The sequence below is a fragment of the Schistocerca cancellata genome, chromosome 8 (genome assembly GCF_023864275.1).
Source record: "Schistocerca cancellata isolate TAMUIC-IGC-003103 chromosome 8, iqSchCanc2.1, whole genome shotgun sequence".
NCBI lineage: Eukaryota > Metazoa > Arthropoda > Insecta > Orthoptera > Acrididae > Schistocerca > Schistocerca cancellata.
This window is the reverse complement of record NC_064633.1, coordinates 530,272,017-530,296,959: the sequence shown is the minus strand read 5'-3', so window position 1 is coordinate 530,296,959 and position 24,943 is coordinate 530,272,017.

Below are 24,943 nucleotides of genomic sequence, written 5' to 3'. Positions count from 1 at the left end.
CGTCGCCTGATCTCTCATTATCCCAACTACATCTTCAGGTCCTGGACGAGGTGCTCCGTGGATGCACTCTCAGTCCTTTTTACTCCATATTACGCAACATGTTTTCTTTTACGCAGAGTAACAGACAGATGGAGAAGCAAGTTCAGGTGCGCCGCAAGGAAATGTTTTAGCACCGCTTTTGTTCATGTTGTATACTTGGTGAAGCCAAACTCCACCTACAAAGCTTCCGAGGTTATCCTGGGATATTGCCTGGTTATTTTGATATAAGAGGCACGTGGGCTTCGGTGCCCCGCTTCAGATTAATTGCATTTTGTTTGATCATAATCCCATTTATCTTCGTATGCTTACTGCACTGAAAAAATCTGCAGAATAATGCAAAATTAGACTGCATGGGCCTTGTCTTGTTTGGAACCAAACTTGCTACATTCACTCACTGAAGTTTTTGTCGAGAAGAACACTGCCTACTGCACTCTTCGCATTCTGGCTTGTATTCGGTAATGCTCCGCTCTGTGTCGGATTTTTTGTTCCAGCGGTGATAGTGATACATTAACTGTAATACGTAGCAGCATTTATAGGTTTGCTGGCGAATAGTTGCCCAATGTGAACCAGTACTATGATTTACCGAATCCAATGGAAGAGCTGTTCCCGCACCCTCAGCAGCCACATCACAGAATTTTGGTACCTTCTCTGAGTTCTTGCATCAGTCAATGTTCAGCATTGTACATTTGGGTGATTGCATATCAAAGGCTGCTCCACTGTCGAAAAACAAAGGGTAACTGACGTAATAAATCAAATAAAATTTAATTACATTACCGCCTTGCAATGAGCCACTTGAGACTACGGGCCCCTAATAATACTCCGAGAATCCGTGAACAACATCCGAAATTTTGTCGACTTTGGGTTAATGCTGTGTTACTGACCTGGAAGACAATATTGATACATTGCTCAAAAGGCCTAGGGGAACATGACTTTGGACGTCTTCCATACTCCATTGGTCAATAACTGCGGACTGGGCGTTATCAAATTACACCTTTATCAAAAATGGCTCTGAGAACTATGGGACTTAACTTCGGAGGTCATCAGTCCCCTAGAACTTAGAACTACTTACACCTAACTAACCTAAGGGCATCACAAACGTCCATGCCGGAGGCAGGATTCGAACCTGCGACCGTAGCGGTCGCGCGGTTCCAGACTGTAGCGCCTAGAACCGCTTGGCCGCCACAGCCGGCACACCTTTATCTTTCACATATTAAGCACTCAACAAAATATCATTACATCCTCGATCCTTTACACAAAAAGAAGTGCAGCGTCCGTCAGATGTCGAAACCAAAACGGAAATAATCATTCTTCCCTTAATCCTTGGTGCTTTTCACTAGGCTTTGAGAGCCTCAAAACGTGTATGCCCTCCGTGAGTGTTTATTACTGCCCAACACCTACATGGCCTGCTCCGGGTAAGTCTACGGAGCTCACCGTGAAGTATCCGTTTCCATTCTTCAATGAGAACCCCTTGAGAGTTCTTGAAGAAACCGTGGTGGAACAGGACCACCGCGAACACGTCTGTCAGTCACGTTCCCCATTTACTCGGTGGCGTTTAGGTTGGGTCATCGCCGTGTATTCCATTACTTGAATGCCCAGACTTCGTTAATCATCCCTGGTGACACCCGCCACATGGGACCTGGCAATAGAAGGAATTCACGGTCACCAAAGTATGCAGCAGTCACCACTTGGTGAAACAGGATTTGTTTGATGTTTGCCTAGCGGTAAGGCGACCGTGGACAACGACAAGATCGGTATGGCTGTCAACACTGAAGCCTCCTCATGAAATTACAATATCTTGGAAATCTGTCGATTTCTTGGACAAGAAAAAAAAATGTTCAAATGGCTCTAAGCACTATGGGACTTAATATCTGAGGTCATCAGTCCCCTAGACTTAGAACTAGCTAAACCTTACTAACCTAAGGACATCACACACAGGATATTTGGAGACGAAGTGCAGAAAACGGTCTCCCAGAGGACGCGGAGCGTGTCGGCATATGGTTGCAAATGGGGTCCGTGGGAGGTACACCCACGTGGAAGGGAACAAAAAACATCGTTGATCAGCATGGGATAAGCCGGCCGACCGTATGGAACACTCTCTACGACATAAAAGTTTGTTGGACGGATCGTCAGCCAAATGCTGTGAAATTTCGAAAAACCGCTATTGATAATTATAAGAAGAGGAACGGCACCAAAAATGAAACAGAAACTTAATATCCAGAAAATCGTCCACACAACCTGTAAGTAGAATTAAAATATTACTACCTCATAACGAAAACCAACCACCAGAACTGTTTTAACCTATAGGTACAGTGCCCCAAAATGTAAACTAAATAGTAAAAATATGTACATATTCCAGGCCACTGAAGATGCCTTGCAGGGAATAAAGGCGAAACGTGTATGGCAGCAAAACTGTGTTTCATTCAGTAGTAGTCAGACGGTCCAAAAAGTAAAAATTATCAATATTCCATCAGCCAAACTTTTGCACGTTGAATAAGAACCGCAGCAACTGTTGTATATCCTTTATTAAAGGCACGACTGGTTCCGTAATTTAAATTACATCGATGCAAACCCGAATAAAAAGAATAAAGGTACCGTAAACAGCATTACGCGAAGACCATACCACAGTGATAAAAAGTGTCCGAAAGACTGAGTACTTACATTATAGCGATCACGCGACTTCTAAAGTCCGATCCCTACCCTTCATTTAAAAATTGTTATATTTCGCAAAAAGCGGTAGTCAAGGATTAAAACGCGGCAATGAATCTGTCATTATACGTGTGACTTACAATGTGATGTGGATACTACATGATGGTGCTCCTTCTCAGTGCCCTATTGAGTTTGGTGCTAAAACACTATTCCTGACAGACTATCTCAAGAAGCCTCTGGCGTTATCATGTGCAGTTTCATTTATTGAAAGTTACAATGTCAAACATCTTTCTAAGGCGCTGCAGTCATGGACTGTGCGGCTGGTCCCGGCGGAGGTTCGAGTCCTCGCTCGGGAATGGGTATGTGTGTTTGTACTTAGGATAATTTAGTTTAAGTAGTGTGTAAGCTTAGGGGCTGATGACCTTAGCAGTTAAGCCCCATAATATTTCACAAACATCTGAACATTTTTTGGAACATATTTTATATCCATCAAGTGCTAGTACCTCTCATGGGACATACACTGATGTTCATTTTAAGGTGCAGAAACAACTGAGGTCATAAGCACCTGGAACATGCACTGAGGTTACAAAAGTCGTAGGATACCTCCTAATATCGGACGTCCTGTTGCTCAGCGTAGTACGGCGTGTCGACGTGGCATGGACGCAACGATTCGTTGGAAGTGCCCTGCAGAAATACTGAGCCATGATGCCTTTACAGCCATCCATAATTTTGACAGTGTTGCCAGTGCTGGATTTTGTGCGCGAATTGACCTGTCGCTTATGTCCCATAAACGTTCGATGGGATTCTTGTCGGATGATCTGGATGTCCAGATCATTCACTCAGTTTGTCCAGAATGTTCTAAAACCAATCGCGAACAATTGTGAACCGGTGACATGGCGAAAATCGTCCATACAAATTCCATTGTTGTTTGGGAACGTGAAGTTCGTGAACGGCTGAAAATGGTCTCCAAGTAGCCGAACTTAACCCTTTCCAGTCAGAGGACCCAGTCCATTCCATGTAAACACAGCCCGCACCATTATGGAGCCACCACCAGCTTTCGCAGTACCTTGTTGACAACGTGGGTCCACGGCTTTGTGGGGTCTGCGCCTCAGCCAAACCCTACCACTAGGTCTTACCAACTGAAACGGCGTCTCATCTGACCAAGTCACGGCTTTCCACTCGCCTAGGGTCCAACCGAATGCCTTCGAGCCCAGCAGAGGCGCTGCAAGCGATGTCGTGTTGTTAGCAAAGGCACACGCGTCGGTCGTCTGCTGCGTAGTCCATTAATGCCAAATTTCGCCGCACTGTCCTACCAGATACGTTCGTCGTACGTCCCACACTGATTTCTTCAGTTATTTCATGCAGAGCTGCCTGTTAGCAGTGGCAGTTCTACGCGAACGCCGCTGCTCTAACAAGGGAACATCCCCATCGCACCCCCCTCAGATTTAGTTATAAGTTGGCACAGTGGATAGGCCTTGAAAAACTGAACACAGATCAATCGAGAAAACAGGAAGAAGTTGTGTGGAACTATGAAAAAATAAGCAAAATATACAAACTGGGTCGTCCATGCGTAAGATAGGCAATATTAAGAGCACTGTAAGGCGAGGAGCTCTGTGGTCCTGTGGTTAGCGTGAACAGCTGCGGAACGAGTTTAACTTTTTATTTTCAGTTTATGTGAAAAACTCTTATGTTTTCATCACTTTTTTTGGAGTGATTATTACATCCACAAGAAAACCTAAATCGGGCAAGGTAGAAGAAACTTTTCACCCATTCGCCAAGTGTACTAGTTAGGTGGGTCGACAACATATTCCTGTCATGTGACGCACATGCTGTCACCAGTGTCGTATACAAAATATCAGACGTGTTTTCCTGTGGAGGAATCGGTTGACCTATGACCTTGCGATCAAATGTTTTCGGTTCCCATTGGAGGGGCATGTCCTTTCATCAACTAATCACACGGTTTTGCGGTGCGGTCGCAAAACACAGACACTAAACTTATTACAGTGAACAGAGACATCAATGAACGAATGGTCAGATCATAACTTTGCGAAAATAAAGAAAGCAAAATTTTCAGTGGAGGGCAGATTTGAACCAAGGACCTCTCGTTCCGCAGCTGTTCACGCTAACCACAGGACCACGGCGCTCCTCGCCTCACATTGCCCTTAATATTGCCTATGTTACGCATGGACGACCCAGTTTGTATATTTTGCTTATTTTTTCATATTTCCACACAACTTCTTCCTGTTTTCTCGATTGATCTGTGTTCAGTTTTTCAAGGTCTATCCATTGTGCCAACTTATAACTAAATCTGAGGGGGGTGCGATGGGGATGTTCCCTTGTAAGTAGTTAAGTGAAGTCCGCCGCTCGTGGTCTCGCGGTTGCGTTCTCGCTTCCCGAGCACGGGGTCCCGGGTTCGATTCCCGGCGGGGTCAGGGATTTTCACCTGCCTCGAGATGACTGGGTGTTTGTGTTGTCCTCATCATTTCATCATCATCCAGGAAAGTGGCGAAATTGGACTGAGCAAAGATTGGATAATTGTACGGGCGCTGATAACCACGCAGTTGAGCGCCCCACAAAACAAAACATCATCATCACATAGTTAAGTGAAGGCCGTCGGCCACTGCGTTGTTCGTGGCGAGAGGTAATGCGTGAAACTTGATATTCTCGGCACGCACTTGACACTGTGGATCTCGTGATACTGAATTCTCTAACGATTTCCGAAGTGGAATGTCCAATGCTTCCAGCTCCGACTACCATTCTGCGCTCAAAGTGTGTTAATTCCCGTCGTGCGGCCATATTCATGTCGGAAACCTCTTCACGCGAAATGACAAATGACAGCTCCACCGAATCACTGCCCTTTTATACCTTGTGTACGCGATACTACCGTCATCTCTATATTTGCGTATCGCTATCCCATGAGTTTTGTCCCTCAGTATATTTGCGGCAGTGTAACCGTAAGACCTTCTTTCCTCTTTAGCCCCTTAGGGGTCGTTTTGTGCAGGTTCTCCTCTTTTAGCAATATCGCCTTGTATAGAAAACTCAAGCACAATCACTTCCATGTCCATGCCTCGATCCATTACCACCTGTTACAAAGAAATTCGAACACTTTCAGACAAGGACATTTTCGACAAGGACTTGCAGCACCTATCAGGAATCGGGACTCTGACAGTTGGTTCGAAAGAGCACTGCAGTTGAAATCGAGAAGGACTAAGAGAGTGAGCTATGGATGCGATAGTATCTCTACATGCCATTCATCAGACTTCTCTCATCTCCGTATCATAGCAACGGACCAAACGCTGTCCCACCAGAAGAAGCGTACCTAGTTGCCGATGGGATTTAGCCGCACGCTTGAATGTTTGCATGGTATTCCGCTATTCCACACGATAACCAGGATTGATGATCAAGGACTGACGTCCAGTTCATCGTGTTACGGATCGCCGGCCGGTGTGGCCGTGCGGTTCTAGGCGCTTCAGTCTGGAACCGCGTGAACGCACGGTCGCAGGTTCGGATCCTGCCTCGGGCATGGATGTGTGTGATGGCCTTAGGTTAGTTAGGTGTAAGTAGTTCTACGTTCTAGGGGACTGATGACCACAGATGTTAAGTCCCATAGTGCTCAGAGCCATTTGAAGCATTTTGTTATGGATGACTGTAGACAATGTGCCTACCATGTTAGAAGAATCACCGCTTCCCTCTAGCTCACGGATTTGCGACTTCAGAGTCGACGTATTTCTTATTTCTACTGCCTTGGTTTGTCGATGTCGAGTTGCCAGTATTTACTGTACCGCGAAGGACTGAAGAAGAAACAGAAACAATGAGCAACTTTTGTGATGTGTGGCTAAACTTCTGCTTGAGATTCGTGAGAACTAGTCTTGCTTGGGTGAGGCTTGTTTTAAAGATTCTAGCCTGTAATGCTGTCTAGCTTTGAGTAACGACCGTTATTTTGGTCTTAGTCCGCGATGCGTATCGTTATGGTGTGTTACCAGTACATGCTCGAGTCATTTTAAGGTTACTTTTACCAGGCAAATAGAATTTAGATTTTAATGTTAATTGCCTTTACGTCCAGTATAAGACATTAGACTGGATCCGACGTTGAAACGTGTGGGGTTTCCTTTGTCAGTCACTAAAATTGTCTCCTTTCAACGTCGCTTGAATTATTAAAAACATTTTGTCTTCTGTTTGTTATGTATGACTCAAGCCATTTGCGTGTAAAGCCATCAGTTTCATAAAACCTAAGTTTTTCTAAGAGAGTATATTTGTGTGGTGTAAAGAAAAGCTTATCAAGCGAAACTTTCTACGCGTAACATGGAAATTGGAAAGGGATATTTCGCGTCGACATGTATCGAGACGGACGAAGTTGCTGCGGACTCGTAGAGATTGGACGTTGCGTGGGAGGGGGATGTGTTAGGAGGAATCGACCGGACGCGGTGTTTGTGCAAGTGTCGCGTGGTGCGATAAGCGACTGGCGGGCGATACACCGCGGCGTGGCTCGACTCTCGCCTGCCGACCGCGTCTGGCACACCACACACTTCCTCCGCCCAGTTACCATCTAGATAACTGACCAGTCTGCGCTTCACCCTCTGTGGCGGCCGCTTCACGCACGCGCTGCCTCAGCGCGGAACACGTTGCTCGTATCACAGGAGCGGTGCGAACACACTGGCGGCTGCAGCCGAAATTCTGGTGTTGTTTACGGAGTACGGTTCGCAGTGTCATCCAGCTGATCGACTGAAGTAGCTAAACTTAAATATCTGGTTCAGGGGGATACCGTAATATCACATTTTATTACGGAAATGACTGTGTCAGTTACTGCTTCGTGTTTGGGGAACAAACACGTTAAGCCGGAAGGAGTGGCCGAGCGGTTCTAGGCGCTACAGTCTGGAACCGCGCGACCGCTACGGTCGCAGGTTCGAATCCTGCCTCGGGCATGGATGTGTGTGATGTCCTTACGTTCTGTTTATAGCATCATAATGGTCGCATCCCTATTTGGCGGCCGGCCGGAGTGGCCGAGCTTTTCACACTAGTCTATCCTGCGTGAGCCTCTTCACCTGCGCATAACTACAGTAAACAACATCCATTCGAATTTTAATTTTGAACACCATTGTAATTCCTAACAATCTTCTTAGCATCACATTTCAAAAGCTTCTGTTCCCTTCTTGTATGAACTACTTATCGCCTGCGTTTCACTCACGCTCAACGCCTGCAGAAAAGACTTTCTTATACTTTAATTTATATTAAGCGTTAACAGATTCCTCAATTTCCGAAGTGTTTTTCTTCCGGTTGCCAGTTTGCATTTGATATCCTTACTGCTTTGTGCTTCATCATTTCTCTTGCTGTCCAAATCGACAGTGTCTCACTTCCTAATGTAGTTCAGTCAGCATCGTCCGATTTAATTCAGTTGTATTACGTTAACATTGTTTTAATTTTGTTGATATTTATCTTTAACCTCTTTTCAATCACTAGCCATTCCGTTCAGCTGCTCCTTTACCGCTCATGACAGAATTACGTTGACGTCAGTAAACGGCAAACTTTTATTTGTTTATTTATTTTTTTTGCTTTTACTTTAATTTACTTTCCAACCTTCTCTTTGCTTTCCTTTACTTCTATCGTAGAGTGCAGATTGAATAACATTTGGGAAAGGCTACAACTCTGCCTCTACCCAGTTCAAGTGCTACCCTTCAACTATTACTTCTTCGGTCTCGTTTCTAACTTGTATATAACTTTTCTCTCCCTGTATTTTACCCCTGATACCTTCAGAACTCCAAAGAGGGTAGTCCAATCAGTATTGTCAAAAGCTTTCTCTGTATCTATAAATGCTATAAACATAGGTTTGCCTTTCTCCACTATACCTTCTAACACGAGTTGTAGTATCAATATGGTCTCACATTGTTGTGGACTTCTCTGGGACACAAACTGATCTTAAATAAACAAAATCGTTTTATTGGGAACTAAGAAGAAACGTAACGCAACTAAGGGCTATATTCCATTACTGAATCATTAAACTGATAACTGAAGAATTCTGGCCAACTAGGCAGTGGGGCATACAGTGTGCGAACGGAGGACTTGGGCCGTCCACGTTACAAAATGGTTCAAATGGCTATGAGCACTATGGGGCGTAACATCTGAGGTTATCAGTCCCCTAGAACTTAGAACTACTTAAACCTAACTAACCTAAGGACATCACACACATCCATGCCCGAGGCAGGATTCGAACCTGCGACCGTAGCGGTCGCGCGGTTCCAGACTGTAGCGCCTACAACCGCTCGGCCACCCCGGCCGGCGTCCACGTTACACAGCTTGCCTAAGGTGCACATCTAAGGCGTCCCATCTGTCGTTATTCGATACGCATGTCACAGCATGTGCCGCTTGTTATGTTCCAAAACATCATGCAGAAAAACAGCAATTTCCGGAGCTCATACCTAGGGTTCTATTGGTGACAGATATGTAGAGTCAAGTATTTTGTGGTGCCTTTGAGCTGAGTACCATTTGTACACCCAACAAGAGCATCTTCTTAGTGTCAGTACCGTACAGTGCAGGGTCAAAGTTTTACTAAACACATCAAAAAAAGTTTTGCATCACTTCGTTTCCGAGAGTTCCGGAACCTGTACAGAAATCTGGAATAGAGATCAACATAAACATCCTTTCCTCCCTTTTTACAGTTAATGAAAACCACACATTCAATGTTGTACCACCATACCGCGAGACTTTCAGAGGTGGTGGTCCAGACTGCTGTACACATCGCTACCTCTAATACCCAGTAGCACGTCCTCTTGCATTCGTCGTGGCATACTATCCAGAAGTTCATCAAGGCACTGTTGGTCCAGATTGTCCCTCTCGTCAACGACGACTTGGCGTAGATCCCTCAGAGTGGTTGGTGAGTCACGTCGCCCATAAACAGCCCTTTTCAATCTATCGCAGGCATGTTCGATAGGGTTCACGTCAGGAGGACATGCTGGCCACTCTAGTCGAGCGATGTCGTTATCCTGAAGGAAGTCATTCACAAGATGTGCACGATGGGGCACGAATTGTTGTCCATAAAGACGAATGCCTCACCAGCATCCTGCCGATATGGTTGCAGTATCGGTCGGAGGATGGCATTCACCTATCGTACAGCCTTCACGGCGCCTTCCACGACCACCAGCGGCGTACGTCGGCCCCACATAATGCCACTCCAAAACAGCAGGGAATCTCCACATTGCTGCAGTCGCTGGACAGTGTGTCTAAGGCGTTCAGCCTCCAAACACGCCTCTCATGAGGCATTTGGGACACTCATCGGTGAAGAGAACATGATGCCAATCGTGAACGGTCTGTTCGGCCTGTTGTTGGGCCCATCTGCATGGTGTCGTGGTTGCAAAGATGGACTTCGCCTGGACGTCGAGAGTAAAGTTTCGTATTATGCAGCTTATTGCGCACAGTTTGAGTCGTAACACGACGTCCTGTGGCTGCACGAAAAGCATTATTCACCATAGTGGTGTTGCTGTCTGGGTTTCTCCGAGCCATAATCCGTAGGTGGCCGTCATCCACTGCAGTAGTAGCCCTTGGTCGGCCTGAGCGAGTCATGTCATCGACAGTTCATGTCTCTCTGTATCTCCTCCGAGACGCCTGGACACTTCCCTTGTTGACTTGTTGAGAGCCCTTCCTGGCACAAAATAACAATGTGGACGCAATCGAACTGCGGTATTGACCGTCTAAGCATGGTAGAACTACAGACAACTCGAGCCGTGTACCTCCTTCCTGGTGGAATGACTGGAACTGAACGGCTGTCGAACCCCTCCGTCTAATAGGCGCTGCTGATGCATGGTTGTTTACATCTTTGAGCGGGTTTAGTGACATCTCTGAACAGTCATAGGGACTGTCTCTGTGGTAAAATATCCACAGTCAACGTCTATCTTCAGGAGCTCTGGGAACCGGGGCGATGCAAAACTTTTTGGCTTGTTTATTATACTCTGCCTATAGCTTAGGCAAATGGAGCAAATCGGTTGGTTCTTTTTGCGTTATTTGTGGTCTATGATGCACCTTAAGGGACTTACGGAGGCTGCATATACTTCATGGTCGGTCCCTGAGAAAACCAGAAATGCATGGTTTCAGTGTGTCAGGATGAAGCCGGGTATTCCAAGATAGATATACGTAGAAAGTGGCTGACATTTTTACGATGTATTCCTAAGATCCCAGACTCGAAGCACACTGAAAATATTCTAGATATATTTATCCGTTTCCTAGGTACAGAGGATCAAATTTACGCTACTTATGGGCTTACTACTCGCACGTAAAATCCGGTGCAAAGCGAAATTTAAATAATAAATAACCGCAGAAATTGCTATCATACCGTTTTCAAACATTTTTTACCGTTATTGTGAAACATCCCAGAAATATGGCTTTTGGCTATCAAAACCGAGCAGCGGATTCCAAGACGGGTATATAGAGTAAATGGCTTTTTTTTACGATGCTTTTCTACGATTCCGCCTCGAGCAACCTCGAAGATTTTCTTGATGTCTTTGTACTTTTCCCAGATACAGATGTAGAAAGTAACGTTACTTGTACACGTAAAACAAGCACGCAAAATCCGGTGTGAGGCGAAAGCGTAGTGTATAAGGTGACGTAGCACGGAGAAATATGACGTGAAGTGTCTCTATTATCATCTGGGACGCCCATATCGCAGTTCTGAAGCACATGCAAAAGTTTTGTCTGACGTGAAAATTGGTTTTGCGTTATTTCAATGTCACATCAGTAAACTGTCAAAATTTTACTGACCGTTGAAGTTATTGACATTTGAGTATCATGCGCTGCTGTAGCAAGGAAAACAAGGGAACACGGAAAAAAGTCCTTCTATCGATCTACAAAAAGGATGAATAATTAAAAGATTGACTGAAAATAAAGGGTGCCAGCTGCCTCATTCTACCTTCCTCAGCACCATTAAAAATTTTACCAAAAATTTTGCATGTGAACGTATTCGAGCTTTTTTATACTGAGAGATTAGGAGACAGTGACAGGTGCAATTAGAACGAAAAGTAATAGATACTGGAAGATAGTAGCCAGTGGTTGTGCTACAGAAAGATGTAATGCCGGAAATGCATATCCTCCTATTTCCATCTATTGCACTGCAATTTTTTTTCCTTATTTTGTCACCTGAAGATATGACATTTCTGTCTCTTTATATACTGTAATTGTTTTACTGTTTGTGTACATATATATATATATATATATATATGCATTTATGTTGGTTTGTTTTGTGAATATTATTTGTATTTATACGCTGGGTCTGGCCTAGGGAAAACTATGCTATCGAACGAATACATCGATAGGTCGTGTGGAGAACCAAAGTGTTTAGGATCTTTGGTAGTGTTAACTCTGTCGCGTGGAGCGCGGGCAGAGAGAGAGAGTCTGCCGGGAGTAGCGAGTGGAGCAGGTGTGTTGTGTGACGCTCCCGCGAGTTGCCGCGCTTTCGGGGTTGGGCAGCATGTAATTGCGATCGACTTGCGATGATAGTTTCCGACACGGTGTCGCGGACGGGAATCATTATCTGGCGCACATCAAGAGCCCGTTTCGCCTGGTGACCATGTCGAGAAGGAGGCGCGCTAACATCTGTCTGCAACAGCGACGGCCGACAATGAGTGACTGTCGCCACCTCCTCGATCGACGGCTTCAAACGTCCAATCAACCAACAAGGAAGGCTGGAAGCACGTAAAGTTTTAGAACTGTATGGCAAACCTCAGCTTTTCAAACTTTTAAAATTGTTGCATCACAAAATTACAGCAACTTAGCATGAACCTTTGTTGCTCATTGTCCCAATTGCATTACCAAGCAGGGTCCCTTCCTTTTCCGGAATGAACCCGAGTGTCGTTGAAATTCAAACGCCAGCATTGAAGTAATAATTATTCCATTTCACTGCTTTATTTTCAAAGTTCAGTTAAAGTACACTCCTGGAAATTGAAATAAGAACACCGTGAATTCATTGTCCCAGGAAGGGGAAACTTTATTGACACATTCCTAGGGTCAGATACATCACATGATCACCCTGACAGAACCACAGGCACATAGACACAGGCAACAGAGCATGCACAATGTCGGCACTAGTACAGTGTATATCCACCTTTCGCAGCAATGCAGGCTGCTATTCTCCCATGGAGACGATCGTAGAGATGCTGGATGTAGTCCTGTGGAACGGCTTGCCATGCCATTTCCACCTGGCGCCTCAGTTGGACCAGCGTTCGTGCTTTACGTGCAGACCGCGTGAGACGACGCTTCATCCAGTCCCAAACATGCTCAATGGGGAACAGATCCGGAGATCTTGCTGGCCAGGGTAGTTGACTTACACCTTCTAGAGCACGTTGGGTGGCACGGGATACATGCGGACGTGCATTGTCCTGTTGGAACAGCAAGTTCCCTGCCGGTCTAGGAATGGTAGAACGATGGGTTCGATGACGGTTTGGATGTACCGTGCACTATTCAGTGTCCCCTCGACGATCACCAGTGGTGTACGGCCAGTGTAGGAGATCGCTCCCCACACCATGATGCCGGGTGTTGGCCCTGTGTGCCTCGGTCGTATGCAGTCCTGATTGTGGCGCTCACCTGCACGGCGCCAAACACGCATACGACCATCACTGGCACCAAGGCAGAAGCGACTCTCATCGCTGAAGACGACACGTCTCCATTCGTCCCTCCATTCACGCCTGTCGCGACACCACTGGAAGCGGCCTGCACGATGTTGGGGCGTGAGCGGAAGACGGCCTAACGGCGTGCGGGACCGTAGCCCAGCTTCATGGAGACGGTTGCGAATGGTCCTCGCCGATACCCCAGGAGCAACAGTGTCCCTAATTTGCTGGGAAGTGGCGGTGCGGTCCCCTACGGCACTGCGTAGGATCCTACGGTCTTGGCGTGCATCCGTGCGTCGCTGCGGTCCGGTCCCAGGTCGACGAGCACGTGCACCTTCCGCCGACCACTGGCGACAACATCGATGTACTGTGGAGACCTCACGCCCCACGTGTTGAGCAATTCGGCGGTATATCCACCCGGCCTCCCGCATGCCCACTATACGCCCTCGCTCAAAGTCCGTCAACTGCACATACGGTTCACGTCCACGCTGTCGCGGCATGCTACCAGTGTTAAAGACTGCGATGGAGCTCCGTATGCCACGGCAAACTGGCTGACACTGACGGCGGCGGTGCACAAATGCTGCGCAGCTAGCGCCATTCGACGGCCAACACCGCGGTTCCTGGTGTGTCCGCTGTGCCGTGCGTGTGATCATTGCTTGTACAGCCCTCTCGCAGTGTCCGGAGCAAGTATGGTGGGTCTGACACACCGGTGTCAATGTGTTCTTTTTTCCATTTCCAGGAGTGTATAAAGTAACGTTACTTGTACACGTAAAACAAGCACGCAAAATCCGGTGTGAGGCGAAAGCGTAGTGTATAAGGTGACGTAGCACGGAGAAATATGACGTGAAGTGTCTCTGTTATCATCTGGGACCCCAGATCGTAGTTCTGAAGCACATGCAAAAGTATTGTTGACATGAAAATTAGTTTTGCGTTATTTCAATGTCACATCAGTAAACTGTCAAAATTTTACTGACCATTTAAGTTATTGACATATGAGTATCATGCGCTGCTGTAGCAAGGAAAACAAGGGAACCACGGAAAAAAGTCCTTCTATCGATCCACAAAAAGGATGAATAATTAAAAGATTGACTGAAAATAAAGGGTGTCAGCTGCCTCATTCTAGCTTCCTCAGCACCTTTAAAAATTTTACCAAAAATTTTGCATGTGAACGTATTCGATCTTTTTTATACTGAGAGATTAGGAGACAGTGACAGGTGCAATTAGAACGAAAAGTAATAGATACTGGAAGATCTGTAGCCAGTGGTTGTGCTACAGAAAGATGTAACGCCGGAAATGCATATCCTCCTTTTCCATCTATTGCACTGCAAATTTTTTTCCTTATTTTGTCACCTGAAGATATGACATTTCTGTCTCTTTATATATTATAATTGTTTTACTGTTTGAAAATATATATATATATATATTTATGCATTTATGTTGGTTTGTTTTGTGAATATTATTTGCATTTATACGCTGGGTCTGGCCTAGGGAAAACTATGCTATCGAACGAATACATCGATAGGTCGTGTGGAGAACCAAAGTGTTTAGGATCTTTGGTAGTGTTAACTCTGTCGCGTGGAGCGCGGGCAGAGAGAGAGTCTGCCGGGAGTAGCGAGTGGAGCAGGTGTGTTGTGTGACGCTCCCGCGAGTTGCCGTGCTTTCGGGATTGGGCAGCATGTAATTGCGCTCGACTTGCTATGATAGTTTCTGACACGGTGTCGCGGACGGGAAGCATTACCTGGCGAACATCAAGAGCCCGTTTCGTCTGGTGACCGTGTCGAGAAGAAGGCGCGCCAACATCCAGCTTCTGCAACAGCGACAGCCGACAATGAGTGACTGTCGCCACTTCCTCAATCGACGGCTTCAAACCTTCAATCAACCAACAAGGAAGACTGGAAGCACGTAAAGTTTTAGAACTGTATGGCAGACCTCAGCTTTTCAAAATTGTTCCATTTGCCTGGCAAAATTACAGCAACTTAGCATGAACCTTTGTTGCTCATTGTCCCAATTGCATTACCAAGCAGGGTCCCTTCCTTTCCCGCAATGAACCCGAGTGTCGTTCAAATTCAAACGCCAGCATTAAAGTAATAATTATTCCATTTCACTGCTTTAATTTCAAAGTTCAGTTAAGGTATTCATAGCTGGCTACAATATTTAGATTACCAAGCACAAATTAAGAGTGCGAGTTTTGTTACCGTATTTTAGTTTACCTGTGACTGCAGCTCAGCTTGGTACGTACTAAATGTTACTATTGTTAATTGTCCAGAATCATTAAATTCAAGTTCAAAGTTAAATCTCTTATTTCTAAATTGCGTAGATTCAAGTAGCTTTTGAAATGATTGTTGAGGTAGTCCAAGACTAACCGTATTTTACTGAATTTCGATGTGCTTCAGAAAGAAAGCTCACTATTAACTTCAGTTACTAAATTAACTTTCGATTTTCCGGTTTTATTATTAATTCTTTTGCTAAATTAAGTCAGAGTGTAGCAAAATTTATTCTTCTGACAAACTTTCAGTTTTCACACTACACGTGTCAACCTTCAGTTGCCACGCTTCTAGTGCTAATTATTGTGTGTAATAACCTTTCTTTTTCAGTTACTATAGTAATTGTCCTTAGGACTGGCGACCGTAATTTCCCCCAAATCTCAAATATCTAATTACCGCTAGTTAATTGTTAATGTAACAACTGCACATTTACTTTCTTTATTAACTTTACCCCTTTACAAAATTAATTTCCACCAGTTTCATTAGCATTTTTCCTTTCATTTAGATGTAACCCTTTCCTCCCTCTTTACCGACAAATTAACTTCGGTGACGATTGCTTTTCCCAAATTTCCATTAGGTACACGCGGTTTAATTTTTCACTGTCATCACGGTCGATAAGTGAGGGGGAGATTACAAAGAGCGAAGCAGACAATGGTAGTGTGAGAGAAGGACAGGAAAAAAGTGGCAGTGGAACATAGCTGACGGTGACAGAACAGTGCTAGGAAAAAAAAGAAGGAAATAGTGCCAGGGAGAGAGGAGTACAGAGAAGGAGAAAGTGCATGTGGTTGGGAGCCAGTGATAACGGGAGACAGTCTATGACAAAGACAAAGAGGAAGAGAAAGATAGTGTGCAATGGAAAGGGATGAATGAGTCAGTAGCAGTGAGGGAGAGTAAGAAGCAAAATCAACAAAGGCGCATTTGTCAGAAAATGGCGAATGGGGCAAATTCACGTAGGTGTTATGGGGTAAATACCCGCAACTCCAGCAATGTGACTAAGTTTCTTCAATGATAATCCTCGCAAAATATGGCATTCAAGACACACTGCATGAGATTATCTCACCTGAAGAAATAGCTTCGCCTTCCAAAATAAAGAAATAGTGAAAATTTCTGGGAAAGACTTCTAACGCCGATAGCCAAGAAAGAACGAATCGAAGAACAATACATGGGAAAGACGTGGATGAGAGGGAAAGACGTGCCAAAGAAAGAAAAGAGTGTGTTGAGGAATCAAAACGAAGTAAGCTAGATTTCATTACATCAAGGCCAGAAAAGGAAGAAGACAGATGAAACAGACAGCTGATTAATCTTCAGAGTCACATTCAGACTTCTCACACTGTGACAGCAGTGCGGTAGCTCAGACTTTCACTTACTGTTAGTCGAGAAGCATTCGAAGAAAAAGAGCAAGATCTAGCGACTTCGAGGAAGAATTAGAGAACCTAACGAAGTACTGTATTTACTAGGTACCTAGATAGCTTACCCTCAGTAATCCAACTGTTTCATATAACCCTATTAATCCAACTTTCGTGGGGAAGAAAGTATTATTTTTGTAAAAGTATTTTTAAGCATTATGTTCAGATTTACGGGATATATCAGTCCTATATTGCGTTGGGTAACTTGGCTACAATAAACAATGTCACTTTTGTGGAGGCGTTCGTAGCGACAAACACTTCACTGTAGAAACGGCTTACGAAGTCACCGCCACACTTTTAATAGCGGGCCGACCGGTCCGCTGGAACAGTGAACAGAAAGATGAAAACCCAAACACTCTGATTAAATAAAAGTCGGTACTTATCTTTATTAACGAAGATACAGAAACACAGTAGTGAACTCCGTGTCTACAGAAATCTGTCTAGTTCGAGTCGGAGCGGCTAGGTCAGCGTCGGCTGACGACAAGCAACAACTCTGCTGCGATGAACACACAACTGACTAGCAAGTACACAAATCGGTGGCGAGTATACAACTGAGCGGCGAATACAGAACTGTCCTAGCGCTCGCGACTCCAGCGCTTAAGAAGCCAGAAGCCAGCGGTGGCGCGCGCAGACTTGCGGCGATTTCCTGTATCGCTGGCGCTGCTTATGCGGACGGCGTCCGGACTTTGATGCTGCCAACCTTTTGGCAGCGGGCTCGGTTGGCATTACTGGCTAGGATATAACAGTCACAAAGGATCATTTCAAGTGATTTTATAGTGCTACCATTCATTTTTACCCATGTTTATCTGAAATGGGGCGAAGACTCACACTCCCAAGCGTTACCCCATTCTGTGGATAAATATCCACAGCTTTTGTTGAAGCTACGTCTTAAATTTCTTTCTCGGTTCCCTTACTACGTCAGATTCGGATAAAATTCAAAGCGTTCGATGATATCCTCCCTCATCTTCAACAGGGACTAAAACTGACAATGTTTCCACTTTTGTATCCACAGAAAGTCATTCGGTTGCCTGTATTACGTCACGATGGCGCGTACAAATGGTTCAAATGGCTCTGAGCACTATGGGACTTACCTTCTGAGGTCATCAGTCCCCTAGTACTTAGAACTACTTCAACTTAACTAACCTAAGGACATCACAAACATCCATGCCCGAGGCAGGATTCGAACCTGCGGCCGTAGCGGTCGCGCAGCTCCAGAGTATAGCGTCTAGAACCACTCGGCCACTCCGGCCGGTTGATGGCGCGTACAGAAATGGCGTGCTCTACGTCCACAGATTTTTCGTGCTCTCTCTGCCAAGCGTTGCTTGCAGCGCCATCCATCACATCAGGCGGTGAACTGCGACAAGTGTTCCTCTATGTTTTTTCCCTGTGAACTGTACGCACCCATGCGGTGTTTCTAATGAAGTTGTTTTCACAAAGTCTAATTTCAGCTGCTACACTGATCACTAAGTCTCAACAGTTGGATGGACGGGCAAGTATTCTCGTTTATTCAAACAGGATCTTGTGCTTATGTACGAGGTGCATTCAAGTTCTAAGGTCTCCGATTTTTTTTCTAATTAACTACTCACCCGAAATCGATGAAACTGGAGTTACTTCTCGACGTAATCGCCCTGCAGACGTACACATTTTTCACAACGCTGACGCCATGATTCCATGGCAGCGGCGAAGGCTTCTTTAGGAGTCTGTTTTGACCACTGGAAAATCGCTGAGGCAATAGCAGCACGGCTGGTGAATGTGCGGCCACGGAGAGTGTCTTTCATTGTTGGAAAAAACTAAAAGTCACTAGGAGCCAGGTCAGGTGGGTAGGGAGCATGAGGAATCACTTCAAAGTTGTTATCACGAAGAAACTGTTGCGTAACGTTAGCTCGATGTGCGGGTGCGTTATCTTGGTGAAGCAGCACACGCGCAGCCCTTCCCGGACGTTTTTGTTGCAGTGCAGGAAGGAATTTGTTCTTCAAAACATTTTCGTAGGATGCACCTGTTATCGTAGTGCCCTTTGGAACGCAATGGGTAAGGATTACGCCCTCGCTGTCCCAGAACATGGACACCATCATTTTTTCAGCACTGGCGGTTACCCGAAATTTTTTTGGTGGCGGTGAATCTGTGTGCTTCCATTGAGCTAACTGGCGCTTTGTTTCTGGATTGAAAAATGGCATCCACGTCTCATCCATTGTCACAACTGACGAAAAGAAAGTCCCATTCATGCTTTCGTTGTGCGTCAACATTGCTTGGCAACATGCCACACGGGCAGCCATGTGGTCGTCTGTCAGCATTCGTGGCACCCACCTGGATGACACTTTTCGCATTTTCAGGTCGTCATGCAGGATTGTGTGCACAGAACCCACAGAAATGCCAACTCTGGAGGCGATCTGTTCAACAGTCATTCGGCGATCCCCCAAAACAATTCTCTCCACTTTCTCGATCATGTCGTCAGATTAGCTTGTGCGAGCCCGAGGTTGTTTCGGTTTGTTGTCACACGATGTTCTGCCTTCATTAAACTGTCGCACCCACGATTGCAGTTTCGACACATCCATAACTCCATCACCACATGTCTCCTTCATCTGTCGATGAATTTCAATTGGTTTCACACCACGCAAATTCAGAAAACGAATGATTGCACGCTGTTGAGGTAAGGAAGACGTCGCCATTTTAAGTATTTAAAACAGTTCTCATTCTCGCCGCTGGCGGTAAAATTCCATCTGCCGTATGGTGCTGCCATCTCTGGGACGTATTGACAATGAACGCGGCCTCATTTTAAAACAATGCACATGTTTCTATCTCTTTCCAGACCGGAGAAGAAAAATCGGAGGCCTTAGAACTTGAATGCACCTTGTAACAGGCTTTTTTCCGCCACCTCTGATTTATTCAGATGCCTCTATTTAAGATGCCGTTGAGGCTCGATGCAACGATCGGCAACCGTCCGTCATGACTGGCGCACGTAACTCTTGCCACTGCTGTAAGGAATGTTATCAATTCTGAGCACTTCTAGACCGAGATTATCTTTGACTAGTAGCAACATTTCCTTAATATTTCTGAGGGGCCGGAAGATGGTGCGTTTGCTTGCCCGTTTAGCACGTTACCTATCTTGCTAGCTTTTGCGCCGTAGAATGGATGCCGCGCTGTGTGTAGGTCCTCTTAGCTTGCTTGAAGGCGTCGCATCTTGGTTTTCTTAACAGCTTTGGTCTAATGTCACCGACAGAATACCCGTTTCTTCTTAACATCGCCTTTAGATGCTTAATCTCGAAACCGAGGTGGTCCATGTCCGAAATAGTTCTGGCTCTGTGTACTGAAACATTCATCATAGCTCTCTTCTGAGTTGGACGGTAAAAGCTACTCCCTTTCAGATAAAGATTTGTATGCGTCTGTTTAGTGCACACAGAAGAGCCAAGTCGTCCATCCCATTGTTGCTCGACCAACACATCTAAGAAAGGTAACTTCCCGTCCCTCTCCACCTCCACTGTAAATCTCATGTTGGAAAGTATACCATTCAAATGATCAGTGAATTTCCGCAGCACCTCACTGCCATGCCGTAAAATTCCCTCTGTGAAAGAGCGGACCTTACCGGTTCTCAACAGTCAGTTTTAATTCCTGACGAATGTGATGGAGTATATCATCGAAAGTTTGGAATTTTATCCGAATTTGACTCGGCAAGGGAACCGAGAGAGGAAGTTACAATTTAGCTAAAACAAGGATTGCAGGGTATTACCCCACAAAATGGGGTAACGCTCGAGAGTGTGTATCTTTGCCCCATTTTAGATAAACATGGATAAAAATGAATGACTGCATTGTAAAATCACTTGAAATGATCCTTTGTAACATTGTTGTGTTATAGCCTAGTACCCAACACAATACTGAATTGAACTGTCTCGTAAATCTGAAAATAATCCTTAAAAGTACTTGTACAACAATAATACTTTCTTCTCTAGTAAACGAGGATTAGTGGGGTAGCATGAAAGAGTCCAGTTATTGAGGGTAAGTTGTCTAGATACCTACTGAATAGTGTACTCCGTAAGATCTTCTAACTCTTCCTTGAAGTCGCAGCACCTCGTTCTTTTTCTCCAGGTGCTTGTCGACAAACATTGAGTCAATGTCTGAGCTACTGCGCTGCTGGCGTAGTGTGAGAGGTCTGAATCTGACTCTGAAGATTAATCAGCTGGCGGTTTGCCATGTTTTCGTCCTTTTCTGGCCTTGATGTAATGAAATCTGGCTTACGTCGCTTTGTTTCCATACCACGACCTTTGCTTCCTTTGGCACTTCTTTCCCTCTCAGCAGCAACTTTTTCTTTCCCCTGTCTTGTTCTTCGATTCGTTCTTTCTTGGCTACCAAAATTAGATGAATAGAAGACAGTTTTAGTTCCTGACGAAGATATCATCGAGAGCTTGTAATTTTATCCGAAGTGAACTGCGAAATTTTTGTGCAAGTACTCCGCCCGATGAACTTCGTAGCCACAATAACCGTGCAGAACTATAATTTGGGTGGGTTATAGGTAACAACCCAGTCTACCATTTCGATCTGAAATCGCGGGAAAATCTATCCCTCACTAATGACTGTATTAGAAAAACTGAACATTGCGGGGCTTTACCGTCAACATCTGCTAGCGGCGGACTTACATCTAGGAACTGTTGGCATAGAGTATGTAACAGTTATGTCAATTCGAGAAGTAATGCCACGTGAAAGGATTAATATTCGTAATCATTGGTCGTGGCGTCATTTGCAATCATTATTTCCTAATGATCAAAGTGTGTGGCCTACATATATAAAAAAGATTATATTGTGCTCTAATTTTCCATCATCTGATTGTGTTACACTAGCTGCATTTTTGTTTGGGCACGGTGTACATCCTTTATTTATGAAAATACAAAGTACAGTCACCAACAAACTTTACATATTCACATACTCCTTTACCTTTAATCCATATGAATACAGACTCATTGACAGATATTTTTCTTTTATTACGAGTATACAATGACAATGCAGAGGTAGACGTATATGCTGATTTACCAAAGTCTTTATTTGCAAGTTCAGCCATATGGTAGGTGCGGTAGGCGATAATGTCTCTATCCACAAAACTTTCAAGTCCAGGAACATTAGGTACTCCTGTACCTCCACGTACAATAGCTACAGTCAGCCAACCATTACCATGTGAAAAAGAATCATTAATGTCAATACTAAAATTAAGTCTACATCCACAGAAAACACAGGTTCCATGGACAAGAGCAGTGGCAGCAATAGTCTTCACAGCATTCTTCTTCTTGTCTGCAGCAGATGTTGAGAATTCATAGTTCTCAATTGTTTTATAAATTGTTTGTCTGGAACGACGACGATAACGTCTGTAAGGCATCTTGGCAGCGTTCAATGCAGTTGCCTGTGCAGCAGCAGCAGCGCAAATGATCCACTTCGCCTATGACGAGTAAGTACGGGATTCTCGAAAGGGTGCTTTTTCGTCTGACGCTCATCCTCTGTACCATTGTCGCCAGAGCGCTTCTGTTCGCCCCGTACCTGCAGCCGTGCAGTGCAGTGTGGTGCAGTGCGGTGCACGGCGACTCCTTGCGACGCCGTGTGTCCGGCCGCAGTGCGATGTGACTCCTGTCCGCGCCCGCCATCAATCTCAGAGTTCTGCATTGCGCGCTCTTGTCGCCTCGGGTTGCCCATTGTGAGATTCAACCGCAGCATTGCGAATCTCGACCGAGTAGTGGAAACAAAAGGCTCAGCTGTGGGACATAAGAGCGCACTGGGCTGGCACTTCGATAGTGGGTGCGATGGTTGGACCGGTGGGAGGGGATTGGGGGGCGGGGGGATGGGAGGGGTGGAATGGAGATGAGGCGCTGACAGCAAACACTTTAATAAACGTGGTTCGTAGTAGGCTGTAATGTAATGTTTATTTAATCGCGAGATTAGCTAATTTCGACTACTTGTCATTGTAAAGCACCTGTAAAACCAACGTGGAAAAGCACTACAGTGTCTGCATACATCGCCACCTATAAATAACACTTTGCACGTGTTTTATCTTAATGTGAGATGTACAAAGTGTTATTTATAGGTGGCGATGTATGCAGACAGTGTAGTGCTTGACAATGACAAGTAGTCGAAATTAGTTAATCGCACTATTAAATAAAAGTCACATTACAGCCTGATACGGACCATGTCTACGTTTATTAAGCGTCTGGAGACTGTGGATCTCCACAAATACAAAATTTTAAGCAAACACTTTACTGTTCTTGGGTCAAATAGTATTAAAAATTATAATTCTGGTTTTCCTACAATTAAAAATATTAAAACAATGGCACTAAAATACAATAAAAATAACTGTGGATGGACAGGGAAATTATTCAGTTGTGGATTTGGGGCTATTACGTCCATATTCAAATGGTTACACAAGATTTCGTAAAGTGTTGCATTCGTGATGACTGGGTGTTGTGTGATGTCCTTAGGTTAGTTAGCTTTAAGTAGTTCTAAGTTCTAGGGGACTGATGACGATAGATGTTAAGTCCCATAGTGCTCAGAGCCATTTGAACCATTTGAACCAAAGTGTTCCATTCGTCAAATGCAGCACGTCTGCTGCTGAACCGTACATGAATGTTTGTGTAGTTAGCGCTAGTACATAGTCTGAGCAGACGACTTGAACAACGCGGAAGAATCTGTTAATGTTCTACAAAATATGAAGTAAATATAAAGTAAATGAGCTATATGCTCTTACAATGATTCCAGTGAACGTTCTCCTTATGTATAAGAAGGAAAACGATACGAAATGACGTTAAGCATAGATTGCAAATCCACGCGTTTCGTGAATGTCGTGACAGACGTCGGCGTTTTAACAACTGTCTTTTCGCTGGCTGAAGAGGCGTAGCCAGGTAGCTGCCAATTCGTCCCCAATATGGAGAACGCAAATAAATTATAAATGAAACAGTTGTATTCGCAGTTACCTTTACGGGTCAGTGTCAGACGTTTTGTAGAAGCGGATGAGGACGAGTATCATGTATTGATGAAACATTTTCGTTAAAAACAATAGCTGCGTTTCAGACAGAAAAAAGATCTAAAGAAGAACATGAGGTATCGCGCAAGTACGGTAACCAAGACTACGTTATGGCTAATTGAAGTTTTGCGTGATGACACAAGCATTGAAAACTTGGTACGTTTCAGGCTCCCGATTGACGTTCTGTCTCAAGAGAAGTGCAGCATATGAAGAAATTTACTGCATGGTGAGTGCCACGTTAAACGACTGTGGGACGTAAATGTTGGAGGAGGGATATCTCAGTATTGTATGAAGGCAAAAGTTGGAACAATTCGAAGTAACTCTGGCAACTTTATATGAGCGTAGGCAATACATGGTTCCACCGATACACCTCAGGGCCACAATGCTTACACTACATCAGTATAATTGCTGAGTACTTTCAACCATTAATCTTTCAGATAGTTTGAAGAAATGGCACATGAGGGATATAGCCCCATGTGAAACTTGAACTTCTCCCGACGTATCGAATGTTCAAACAACTTACGCTAAGGCAGCTGCGTAACGTTTTCCACAACCGACGATATTTCGAAAAGTTGACGCGGTGTCATTTTCAAGGCACGAATGAGACAAGAGGTCGCTGAGGATCTAACTCCTGTTCCCAATCCGACACAACGTCCGAGAACCTTTCAGGCAGTTATTACATCGGCATAGCCTCGAACAGCACGACTGACATACTGTTTACTCACCTCTGCAGGAGTGTGGATATACGTCACTACCTTAAGTCAGGAAATTATCTTGTTTGTAGGAAGAAAACTGTGTACACGGCCAGTGCGATAACGTTAGAGTACCGCGGCCTCTCGAAATGGTACACGTTAGAAGAAAGAGGCAGTGGTGTACGCAGTGACAACACGGAGCTGGCGCCACGTCGTCTTCTGTGTCGAATCCCTATTCCGTGTACAGTAACACGACGGACGTATCCGTATGTGGAGCCTCTAAGAGCATATACAGACCGCCCAAAATGCACTGATCAAA